The sequence below is a fragment of the Protopterus annectens genome, chromosome 12.part0, assembly GCF_019279795.1.
Source record: "Protopterus annectens isolate FY-2018-M chromosome 12.part0, PAN1.0, whole genome shotgun sequence".
Lineage (NCBI taxonomy): Eukaryota > Metazoa > Chordata > Ceratodontiformes > Protopteridae > Protopterus > Protopterus annectens.
In genome coordinates this window covers 812,771,598-812,784,500 of record NC_056746.1, presented here as the reverse complement: position 1 = coordinate 812,784,500, position 12,903 = coordinate 812,771,598, and positions in this window count along the sequence as shown.

Genomic DNA, 12,903 nt, shown 5'->3' with positions numbered 1-12,903 from the left:
CATTGTAAATGGAGCCACGTTTACTGAACCAGAAGATATAGCAAACCTCCTGGCTGATAAATTCAGCTCCAACTTTACTCCTCTCTCCCCCTCAACCTTCCCTCAGGAAATAGCATCAAATATAACTCCCCCTACTATCACTAGGGAACAGGTTCTTAATGCTCTCTCTAAGACCAAGAACACTGCATCAATGGGCCCAGACAATATCCCAGGATGCCTTCTAAATAGCATGAAACATGATCTATCAGGGCCTCTGGAATTACTATTTAACTGTAGCCTTCAAACAGGCTTTGTGCCTCATAAATGGAAAAAGGCAACAGTCATCCCTCTGCTTAAAGATGGGTCATCTACAGACCCTGGAAACTACAGACCCATAAGTCTCACTAGTCTTATATGTAAAGTCATGGAAAGAGTCAGCATATATTCAACAGAGATATAGTAAACCTCCAGACACTGGACCCAACCTAATTTTATTTTGTCAAGGGCAGATAATGCCTACTCAGCTTGGTGGACTTCTTTGAGAAGGTCACCAAAGCAATGGATGAGGGCAAAATCATTCACAATGCCTGCCTTGACCTGGCCAAGGCATTTGACATAATACCCCACTCAGGCATTGTTGACAAACTCAAGAGGTTAGGTGCTGACAAACTCAAGAGGTTAGGTGCAAACCCGTATGTCACCCAGTGGATAGCCAACTGGCTCACAGACAAGACCCAGGAAGTTAGAATTGGGGAGTCCACCTCTACAAAGAGGCAGTCACAAGTGGAGTCCCTCAGAGATCAGTCCTTGGACCACTCTTTTTTGGCATTTACTTCTCAGAAGTCAAGGCCAATGTCAGTAGTCTCTGGCTGACTAAATTTGCAGATGATTCCAAATTAGGAGCTGTCATTGAATCTCAAACTGACACAAATGTTCTCCAGGAGGTGCTGACATAGATAAACAACTGGTGTCAGAGTCATGAACTAAAACTAAATGCCAAGAAATGCATAAAAGTATCCTTTGGGAAGTCATCTATCCCTGGTAACTATCATATTGACAGCACACCTTGACCCAGGATCAGGGACTTATGGACACACATAGATAGTCATCTACCCTTTGATCATCATGTGTCTACAGTGGTGAGGAAATCATTCTATGTTGCGCAACTTAGAAACAAAGGTATGGCATCTTAAGTCCAAGGAAGTCATTGTTCCACTGTATTTGGCATTCATCAGACCCATCATTGAGTACAATTCCCCCTTTGGTATGTACATAACCAGGCATATCCAACAACTGGAATGTCCACAGAGATTCCTCACCTAAAGAATACAGGGCTTAAGTAATATGCCCTATGCAGACTGCCTCAAGGCCCTATCTCTGTATTCTGTCTCCCATAGGCTTTTGAGGGGAGATCTATGCCTGGCATACAGGGCATTGTCAGACCCTACTCTGATGGACCTCCTGCATATCCACAAAACAAAACAAACAAACAGTACCAGAATTACCTGTTCTAAGGACCTAAACCTTGCCTGTGATATAAATAGGACCTGCTGGAGAGATAGGTATGTATCCTAGAAACTACCCCTTCTATGGAACAGGCTCCCCATCCATGTAAAGCAGAGTTCCTCCCTAATCCAAGTGCAACTTGGACAATTGGATGGGAAACCAGAAATTCATCCCTGGTTTGGCACCTATCTCTCTGATGCAAACAAGTAACCTGTAAATGGTTCATCTCCCAGACCCATGCTTACACTTATCAAGGGTATCAGAACTTGTCAGAGATTTGGGATGCATGGCTAGGCTTAAAAAGACCCTTGTGGGTGTTAACCTAGTAAACACCTATGAACCTATGAACTATGAACTTATAATAGCATCTAGCTGTTGACTTTATTCTTATTGATTGTGAGCTTTTCATGCCATTGCATTCTGTTTTTATGGGTTGCATTGAGCTCCACATTTCACTGTCATGGGACATAGTGGACTCCATAGATGAAAGTCCCTAGCTCCAACTTGTGGCTGCAGCTTCTGTCATCCTTTTACTTTTTCCTTTATACCTAACTGCTACCGTGCATGATTTTTTACATTACACTGTAGTGACTTCTTAAGGCATCTTACTGTACTAAGCAACTAACACTGCTACCTAGCTGCACAACACTCCACACAACAATGTGTTAGCATACCTCACAGACCTTTTAGTCCCATAATGTAGAGTATAGAGTGCGCTGTCTTCACATCTCAAACGTTTGCAAAAATTAATGTCTTGCTGCAATACACATCCTGAAGTAAAGCAAATAATCAGAATCTTACTGTAGATTAGTGTGTGTGTGTACAGCTTTAAGAAGCTTTCTAGAGGCTTGAAAAAGTGTATAAATACTGAGCAAGTGCGAGCCTGACTGCCATTTTGTAGTAAGCTGTTGAGATGTAAAAATGTATGTCTGTATAATCTGTCGGTTAATCGGTTTGTTTATATTTTGTGATGCTGCTATCCATCTTGATGTGTTTCTTTGTAATAATGCATATAAACAAACTACCCTGCCTGTTCGCCATCTATACTAGAGAGAGACGAGCAACATGGTGTCAGAACCAGCATGTCTAAAATGGACATGGGGCCAGAATGGGATCCAGATTCTTCAGTTCAAGACTGAGAGGCACTCAGTTAATACTGGAGGAATATACAGGAGTGAATCATTCCTATTGCACATACAACTTGTAAAACAGGTCAGAAATGAATTTCAGCTATTAAAACTTGCTCAAATTATTTCTTATTTGCAAAATATGAAAGGAGGCATTCAGAACACTCTAAACAAATTTCTAAGTAACAGAAATATCCAAAATTACGATGTATTAACAGAAATATTCAAAATAAATACAGAAAACATTTGAAATAAAGTCCCCATTGCATAAAATGAAGAAAATAAGGGAAAGAACTGGATTTTTTTACTAAGCACTACTTTTTCACATTAATCAAAGCATTTGAGTTGTCTGAAGTGTATGAATTGTTCACATGCTTGTGTAGTATTACAGTACACTTGTTGTTGTTTGTCTTTCGGCTTTTCCCGGTTAGGGGTCGCCACAGCGGAACTCCGGTCCGCTAATGATTGGCAGTTGTTTTTTATGGTGTTGAGTTGCCAGTTCAATGCCCAACCTTCAACAAAGGCAAGCCCATTCAACGCATGTCTTTGGAGGACATGCAGACTCCACACAGAAGGCACTCCCAACCCAAACCAAGAATCGAACGGGAGAACCTCTTGCTGTGAGGCAACAACGCTACCGCTGCACCACCATGGAAGTATCTCTTACAGTACAGTTATTTCTCAAAATACAGCCATTACAAAGCGTATTTCACAAAGTAAAGCATTTTGAAGAGTTTATTGTGCATTTGAATGTTATTACAAGTCCACAACAGCTTGTTTGTATATAATTACAAGGGCAATATTTTTCAGTGTGTTTGGGCATAATTTCTTGTCATGGCAGACGGATTTCAAAAACCAACTCCAAGTGTGTTTAACAATAATATTGCAGAGGACTGCAGAGTGTTGGAGCAAGAGTATGATATTTTCATACAGGCTGCATTTTCTGATAAAGATGACCATACAAAGGCATCTATTCTGCTTAATTTAGCTGGTTCAGAAGACATAGAAAGGGAACATTCATTTGTGTATGCACCTGCTGTCTTTGCAGGAGAGGGGGAAACCATCACATACTTATACCAGCTGAGTCCAGGAAAGACCCGAGTGCTTAAAATGTAAATTTCGAGAAATGTGTAACCCCCAAATGAATATTACAAAGGAGAGGCACTTATTTTACACAAGGGATCAAAAGCCTGGTGAAACTTTTGCAGCATATATAACTGATTTGAGAAAAAAACCTAAAACATGCAGATCTGGTGATTTAAGGGATGAGTTGATAAAAGACAGATTTGTGTGTGGTATTAAAGATGATGCTATGAGAAAGATTTTGCTTCATGACAGTGATTTAACTTTGAATAAGGCCATTAAAATTTGTCAGCTATATAAGCTTACAAAAAAAGCACACAAATATGCTTACAAATGAAAGATGCATGCTTCCAGTAACTTCTAAAGCCAATGTTGATAGTATACAGCACATGGTTAAAAGAAATAGGCCCGAGCACATGGCTGCAACTGTAAATCCTGTAACATTCACTTGGAAACCCCATTGCTTTCTAGCAAGTTCTAAGGCATTCTCTGGAAACTGCACAGGCTCAGTGAAGCATAAGAGTGAGTTAGCAAACTCAAAGCATGCACCTGTACCCAGTTTCATAGCCAACTGTCGTAACTGCGGAGGACGTCATAAACCCTTAAAGGGAAAAATCTTTAGCTTTTGGTCAGCAATGTCACAAATGCAGTAAGTGGAATCATTTCAAAAGGTTTTGTAAATCAAAAGACACACATTCTTTTATTAAATGGGAACATTCAAAGAAACAAGTTGATCAATTAAAAAGTTATGACCCTACTTTTCATGTTGATGGGGTGTCAGTGCTTCATGAAACATCAATGCAGTAGATTTATGGGCAAAGAATGAAGTATTTTGTACTGTTCGGATAAATGGGAGACCCATAGAGCTCAAAGCTGATACAGGTTCAAAGTGCAATGTTATGTCTGCAGAAACCTTTGCTGTATGTGCTGGTGAAAAGCTTGATTTGGCAAAGTGTGCAAAGCTTGTTGCTTATGGTGGTGAAGATATTCAGACTGAGGGTTCAGTAGAACTTTCATGTTGCTCTGCTGGGAGAAGCTATGGTTTGTTATTTTATGTGGTCAAAAGTCATGTACAGTCATTATTAAGGCTCAGAGACAGTTTGAAAATGGAACTGCTTTCATTTAATAAGGAAGTTCATCATGTTAGTTTAAAAGACCACTGTTCTAACTTCACCCACTATGTTTTCTCTACCACTGCTGATTTTTTTCAAAGACAAATTAGGCAAGCTTCCAGTTGTGAACTCCATGAAGGTAAACCCAGATGTCAGCATAGTTGTCAGGCCAGCCCAGAAAGGTCCAGTAGCTATGCAGAACAGAGTCAAAGCTGAGCTAGATAAAATGGTGCAACAAGGTATAATTTGTCCAGCTGGTTCTTCAACCCCAACTGAATGGGTATCTTCCATGGTGGTAGCTCATAAAAAAGCTCAGATGATATCAGAATATGTATTGATCCATGATTTAAACAAAGCACTGAAAAGACATCATCATCCAATGCATACAGTCAAAGAAGTAGCAGCTCTTATGCCAAATGCCACTGTTTTTTCTGTTTTAGATGCAAAGAGTTCATTTTGACAAATTTTGTTTTACAAGAAATCCTCATTGCTTACTATGTTCAGTACTCCTTTTGGCAGGTACAGATTTTTGAGAATGCCATTTGGGATAAATTCTGCCAGTGAAGTATTTCAATGTGCAATGGAGCATATTTTTTCTGGGTATCCTTGTGCTATTATAGTAGATGATCTTCCAGTAGGAGGTAATGATAAAACTGAACATGACAGAAACCTCAAGAAAGTTTTGGAAAGAGCTTGTCAAGTGAATGTTAAGCTGAATCCTAAGAAGTGCAAGTTCAGGTTATGAGAAGCCACTTATGTTGGTCATTTCTTTACCAGTTCAGGCTTATGACCAGCTCCTTCCAAGCAAACAGCTATTCTTGCGATGCCAGCTCCACACAATGTTCAAGCCCTTCAATATTTTCTTGGCATGGTTAACTATCTAGGCAAGTTTATTCCAGACTTAAGCCAACTAGCAGCACCACTGAGAGAGCTGACCCATAAAGATGTATCCTGGTCATGGCTGGAGCAACACCAGAGTGCATGTGATGCCCTGAAACAGAGAATTGACAGTCCACTAACTTTCAGATACTATAATGTTCGCAAACCAGTTAGTCCTTCGTGTGATGATTTGAAATTTGTTCTTGGTATCAACCTGTTGCCTATGCATCCAGATCTCTAACCCAAACTGAAATTCTGTTCGCACCGATAAAGAAAGAACTCTTGACAATTGTGTTTGCATGTTCGAAGTTCCATGATTATATTTATGGTAGATCTATCCATATCAAAACAGACCACCAACCTCTAGTCACTATTTTGAGAAAGGCTATGCATTCAGCTCCAGCTAGATTGCAACATATGATGTTGAGATTGTAGAAGTGCAGCTTCTATCTTGTCTACACAAAAGGCAAACTTCCTTATCTTGCTGATACATTATCCAGATCACCAAGAAATAACAATGAAGAGCATGAGAATGAGAAACTTGATTTTGACGTCATGGAAGTGAGAATTTTTTTTTCCACATCTCTAGATAAACGTAGAGATCATGCAGCCCAGATTCTGTTTTACAGAAGCTAGACCACTTTATCAATTGAGGATGGCCATCAAAGCAGCCTAGTTTACCTCAAGAAGTGTAACCTTATTTTCCTTACAGAGATGAGATTTCATCTGACAATGGTATCATCATGAAGAGTCCAAAAATCATTGTTCCAAAGTCCTTGCAGCAAGAGTATATTGCTATCTTGCATTGTGGCCACCAATTCTACTAAAAGGAGGGTGAAAGGACTAGTATTTTGGTCTTCTATGTCACAAGACATTGAGAGAGTACTTTCATCTTGTTCTGTGTGCAATAGTAAAAAGCCACATCAACAGAAGGAACCACTTCATCTAAACCAGATTCCTGAACTACCTTGTTCAACAGTAGCCACTGACATTTTTGAGTGGAATGGTCAGCATTACTTGGTGTTAGTAGACTCCTATTCCAATTGGTTCGAGATTGACCTACTTCCTAATCTACCATCCAATGCTGTCATTACTAAGATGAAGCATTATTTTGCAGTCCATAGTAGCCCACACAAAGTTATTTCTGACAATTCAAAAGATTTGCTGAATAGTGGGACTTTATCCATGTTACAAGTAGTCCTGAGTACCCACAGTCAAATAGATTAGCAGAACGTGTAGTTCAAAAGGTGAAACAGTTACTAGAGAAGTCAAAATGAGCTAATAGTGATGTTTTCCTGACTCTCTTGAATCTCAGAAATATTCCTCATAATAAACATCTTGGTTCATCTGCCCAGAGACTTCTGTCGAGATAAACTAGAACTACATTACCAATCAGCAGTAGTTTATTGGTTCCAAGTGCTAAGAATAAGATTTGTAAAAGCCCATCTGTTAAAGAAATGCCTATCACAGAAGTCTTATTATGACAAGTCCAGCAAACCGCTTAATCCATTACATGAAGGAGAGACAGTGAGAACGCAAATGTGCAAAGGTTAAGATCAGATTGGAGTTCTGAAAAGTATTGTCCAGAGCCGAGATCGTACATTGCAGAATCACAAGGAGTAGAGTTTAGGTGGAATCGGAAACATTTGATTTCAGTGTCCGAAACTGTACCACAGCACCTAGCCTGTGAGAAAGACTGTTTATCTAAGAGTGAGTTACCCAGCGTTCCAGTTCCTGAGGATGTTCCAGTGAATATCCCTGTTCCTGAGATGAATCCCGAAGTTCCTGATATGAGTTGTTCGATGAAGACTGTCCCTGCTGCTAAACCCAATTCTGATTACTATGTTACTAGATCAGGTCATATTTCCAGACCATGTTACAGATACATGGCAACTTGGACATGAACATTGTTTGTTTTGGATGTCTATATTATTGCATGTCTTGTGTGGAGTCTGCATCTCCTCCCTGCGGGTCGAGTGGTGTTCCGAAAGACATGCGTGAATGGGCATGCCTTCGTTCAAGGTTGGGCGTCGAGCTGGCAACTCGGCACCGTGAAAATCTACTGCCAATCATTAGCGGACCGGAGTTCCGCTGTGGCGACCCCTAACCAGGAAAAGCTGAAAGACAACATTCAGTGTCATTTCATTGAAGACAATTCATTAAGAGGGAGGATGTAGATGAGTGTGTGTGTGTGTGTGTGTGTGTGTGTGTGTGTGTGTGTGTGTGTGTGTGTGTGTGTGTGTGTGTGTGTGTGTGTGTGTGTGTGTGTGTGTGTGTGTGTGTGTATACAGCTTTAAGAAGCTTCCTAGGGGCTTGCACAAGAATATAAATACTGAGCACATGCAAGCCTCACTGCCATTTTGTAGTAACCTGTCAAGATGTAAGCATGTATGTCTGTGTAGTCAATCAGTTCATTTATATTTTGTGATGCTGCTATTCTTCCTGATGTGTTTCTTTGTAATAAAGCATATAAACAAACTACCCAAATTGTTTGTCATCAATACTAGAGTGGGACGAGTGACACCCACTATTTCAACTATTCTCACAGTATAATAGGAACTTTATTCCATCTTAAAATTTTGCAAGATTAATGCCTTACTGTTTGATTTGGACCTAGGATTAAACACATATTACCAGGCATTTAGTCAATTATAAGAACCTAATTTCACAACAAACACTGCCCTACTCTCATCCTAAACTTCCTGACAGTGATTTGCTCATATTCTTGAGCCTGTGCGTGCCAAATACATGTAAATACCAGAGCAGACACACAGCTGCAATAGAAATGCAAACTCATTCAGATCTATACATTGTGATAATAACTGAATCCCACTTAGACCTATAGACTGAATTCTCCTCCTGGCAAAAACTCCCAACTAGTATTGCATACTGATCTAATATTGCAGCTTTTTGTAGCCTCTTGAACCATGGGATTGCCAGCTTACTAGCACTAGGCAGCCTGAGGCAGTGCACGTACTTAATGGGGCAACCCCTTACTCTTTCAATGCAATCTATCCATATGTGAAAGGTGTAGATAGCTATTAAAATTGAAGGCAAACATCTTGTCAAAACAACTGGTCAGCATATGACAGCTGGATAGTTACTGGATTTACCCTTAAACAGTCAGCAACTCATCAAATAAGAACCACTGAAGCTCTTAAGAAATCCTTTCTTACAAAACTAAAACAATTGATATGACAAAACAAACAATACAGGGCAATTTGCTTGTAGCACTTAAATTTCATCAGTTCAAAGTAATAGCTAATGGCATTAGCAAATCACAACAAAAGTAGGAAGCTTGTGTTTTTGAAAGGGTCAAGCTCTTCTGCATGCCCCCACAAATATATATTGTGTATAGTCATGGGGATAAAGGAAAACATTGTTATAGGTTCATAAGTTCATATATAAGTACATTTTACTGCAGCACAGCCAAATAGAGTGCAATAATGTGCAAACCCAACAATTTAAACAGGAATGCAGTAATCAGCTGCTTCACCTCTGACTTGAGTAGGATACCAAGATGATTAGCAAAACACTTTCATTCACAAATTCATCACTATGTTTCACAGAACAAAAGTTTAGTAGCTTGATGTTCAAAAAAGTAGAAGAGATTGGTGATGATGTCCAGTTCAGTAAAGTGAACACATCAGGAGACTTCCTGCACACCTCACTGCAACCCAGCCAAATAGATTGTAATGACCCCTAAAGCCCAATAGTTTAAAAATAAGAATACAGAAAACTCCAAAATCGTTAGACAGCCTGATTTCTAAACTTTACTTTTTCCTGTTCTCAAGCCTCATCTCTAGACTTTGTCTTTTCCAAGGCTAAACTAACATACCACTGGATAGGGAATTCTAAACATTGCTTCAACACTTTCAGTAAGAGGTTTCATCGGTTCTTCCTTTCCTTCTATCAAGTATATATTTTCCTGGTTTGTAAGAAATTTATTTAGGTCATATTTTTGAAGAGTTAATATCATCCATCGATTTATTGATTTGTTTTTATTCACTTGGGTATAGCATGGACAACTAATGACTAATTTCAATCTCAGCCTGGGAAAGCTATTGAAAACATAACAATGCTGTACAAAATACCTTTAGGTAAATACTCAGTAATGGCTTACAGTCTGTCTCTGCACACATTTATCTTCCATAGACATAACTGAAGATTTTTCTGACAGCCATGTATTATAATGAGATGCTTCCGCTCTGAGCAATTCTTGTTTTTGCATCTGTCAGTGCTGTGAACCAGAAACAAATGGTTGCCCCTCTTGCAATGTAGCTCATTTTATTTCACCACGGTACGTAATAGTCAGTGAGTTTCTATTGCATTATAAAACTTTTCTCTTGGTCCTCATTCCAGTGCCACTCTATTTCTTTCCGAAGCATTTTTTTAGACTTCTGGTAAGTTTAGAACAAATTTGGATAAATATTGAACCCTTCCAGGAAAGCTTGTTTGCTTTTTGTAGTTTCCATTTGGACTATTACTATTCATTTCTTTTAATCTGATTGTGCACCCCTTTTTGTCGAAACGTGTCCCATGAATTTAATATTGCTTACTCATAATTTGACATTTTTTCTCATGTGGCTTGAATCTGTCGGTGTTTTTAACAATATTTTAAACTTAAACTTTTCACTATGTTCCAATTTCATCTTGCTCAAACCAACATGTCATCAATAATGCTCACAACATCTTGAAAACACTCTATAATATGAAATAGCTTGGATACTCATGAAATACAAAATATCAATCTCAAATATCTTACCCCAGGATTCAACAAGCCCTGCACAGTGTGCAGGAATAGTGCAAGAGCTGTTGCAGGCAATATGGCTGCCGTGCGATCCAGAAATAAGCTCCCAGGATGTGCACAAGCACTCCTGCACTATTCCTACTGGTGAATACCATGCAAATTAGGTGAATTAGCGATCCAGGAAGCAGGCAGATCCAGGAATAGTGTAGATTGCAGAAATGCATTCAGCCAGTAGCTGAATACATTTCTGCAAACTGCAAAATGTAGGCATGAGAGCTCATAAAAACACATCTATTGGAATGTTTAGGCAAGCCAAAGGCAAAATATATGGCCATAGGCATGAAAAATAATTTCAAAATTATAAAAAATAACTTTTTCTTTTTGTTGGCCGATTTCGGACGTTTAAGCGCAGGGTAGTGGTGGGCAAATGGGATCGGTCCAAAAATAAGGAAGGGAAAAAAGCAGTAGGAAGTTAATCAAGGAGAACTAGCATAGCTGGCAGATTAAATGTATCAAACCAGCCAATTACATTGGTAGCAGCCCAGCCCAGCACACTACTATAAACTGTGCAAACTCCTTTCTCACTGTTTTTTCCCACAAACTCTACACCACTGGTGTACACAAACAGGGAAATTTTACCTAACAAAAGCAACAAAATGATAGGGGCTGTGTTCGCTCTCATAAATCAACATGTGGAAGAGACTGAGGGTGGTGAGGATAACAATACTGATAACCAATCCACAGTGAGGAGAAGGAGAAGAGTGTACAGACCAAGGGTAAACTACCAGGGGATACATGAGCTGGAGATAGGGGAGTGCTATAGGGTGGACAGACACAGGGACCTCCTACAGCAAATTGTTGAGCTGTGCCAGCCATGCTTCACACACAGAACCAACAGAGGGGATCCCATCCAGGTGGATACCAAGGTATGTGTAGGCTTAAGAATACTAGCCACAGGTACCTTCCAAATACCAACTGGGGATATCATGGGGATCTCACAGGCATCAGAATTCAGGGTATTCCACCAGTTCCTGGATGCCATGTCAGCACATGCCAGTAAGCACATATATTTCTTCAACACCTGTGAGGCATTGCCCAGCAATATGCATCTCTTCCACCAAAAAGCAGAATACCCTGAGGTAGTGGGTGCTATAGACTGCACGCACAAACACATCAAAGCACCACCCGGTGAGCGGGGTAGAGTTTACATAAAGTGCAACGGCTTCCCCTCCATCAACTGCCGGGTTGTGTGCAATTCCCAGGGCATTATAATGAATGTGTGTGCTGGCAGCCGTGGAAACCATAAAGTCTCCCACATCTGGCATATGACGCACCTATACCAGAGATTTGACAATGGGGGCATCCCATATGGACACCTAGTGGGGGATGCTGGTTATGTACTGGAGCCGTGGCTGATGACACCCATCAGAAATGTACACACACACAAACAAGAACTCCATAATGAGGCACGCGCACCTACCAGAATCATAATAGAGCATTTGTTTGGGATGCTTAAGTCACGGTTCTGGTGTCTGGACATATCCGGTGGAGCCTTGCAGTACTCACCAGCTACATGTACCCAAATTATCATTATATGTACCATATGATCCTGCAGAAACAGCTGCGGCAGGAACAGCATGGGGCAGGACCACACAGCCCCCCACCATTGCCAAGGCCAGCACAGGCACAGAGTGACTCAAAGGAGGAACAACATGAGCCTGGCCCTGTAGGCAGAAGAAGGCATACCCAGTATGCCCAGGCCTTGGCAAAGAGGCAATGCATAGCACATACACTGACATGGTAGGAACCCAGGGAATGACACCTCTCTCTGACTCACACATACAATAAAAGGGATGCCAAACATAACACTACCTGTGCTTAACCATGTATAGGGAGTGTACTATGTGCATCCAACATAGTCTGCCCTGCAGCACCATCCTCAATACTGGCACAGCACAAGATAAGTCACTTTCACTATCAATTGCTGAATGGAGTAGTATGTTCTGATACTTGTATCTATGGTATGGATGTGAGCATGCAAGGGAATCAGGTGGCTGAATGGGATGGCAGCAGATAGTAGACATCAGCAGCATGAAATCCATAACACATACTGGTCTCAACATAGTAGGCAGTACAAGGTGACAAAACCCACAGCAGGACATGTAGTGTGCCAGATCTGTGTCCATAGGACACACTCATGGACATCTGTGAGGCTCACATACCCAACAACAGTATCAGCCATCAGTACAGGTGTAGATGAACACAACGAAAGGCTGTGCTAAGGCCTCCAATTGATGGCAATAGAGAACAACACCCCTCCAGACCTACACAGACAGACTACAACAGGTCAGGCAGTGGGATGTTAGTTCTGAAGGGTAAGAAGTCTGAAACTGAAATATAGGTCAATAAAACCTAAGAACTGTACTACACTGATATGCCTCTAGTCTGCATGATAGGTTAGAATACA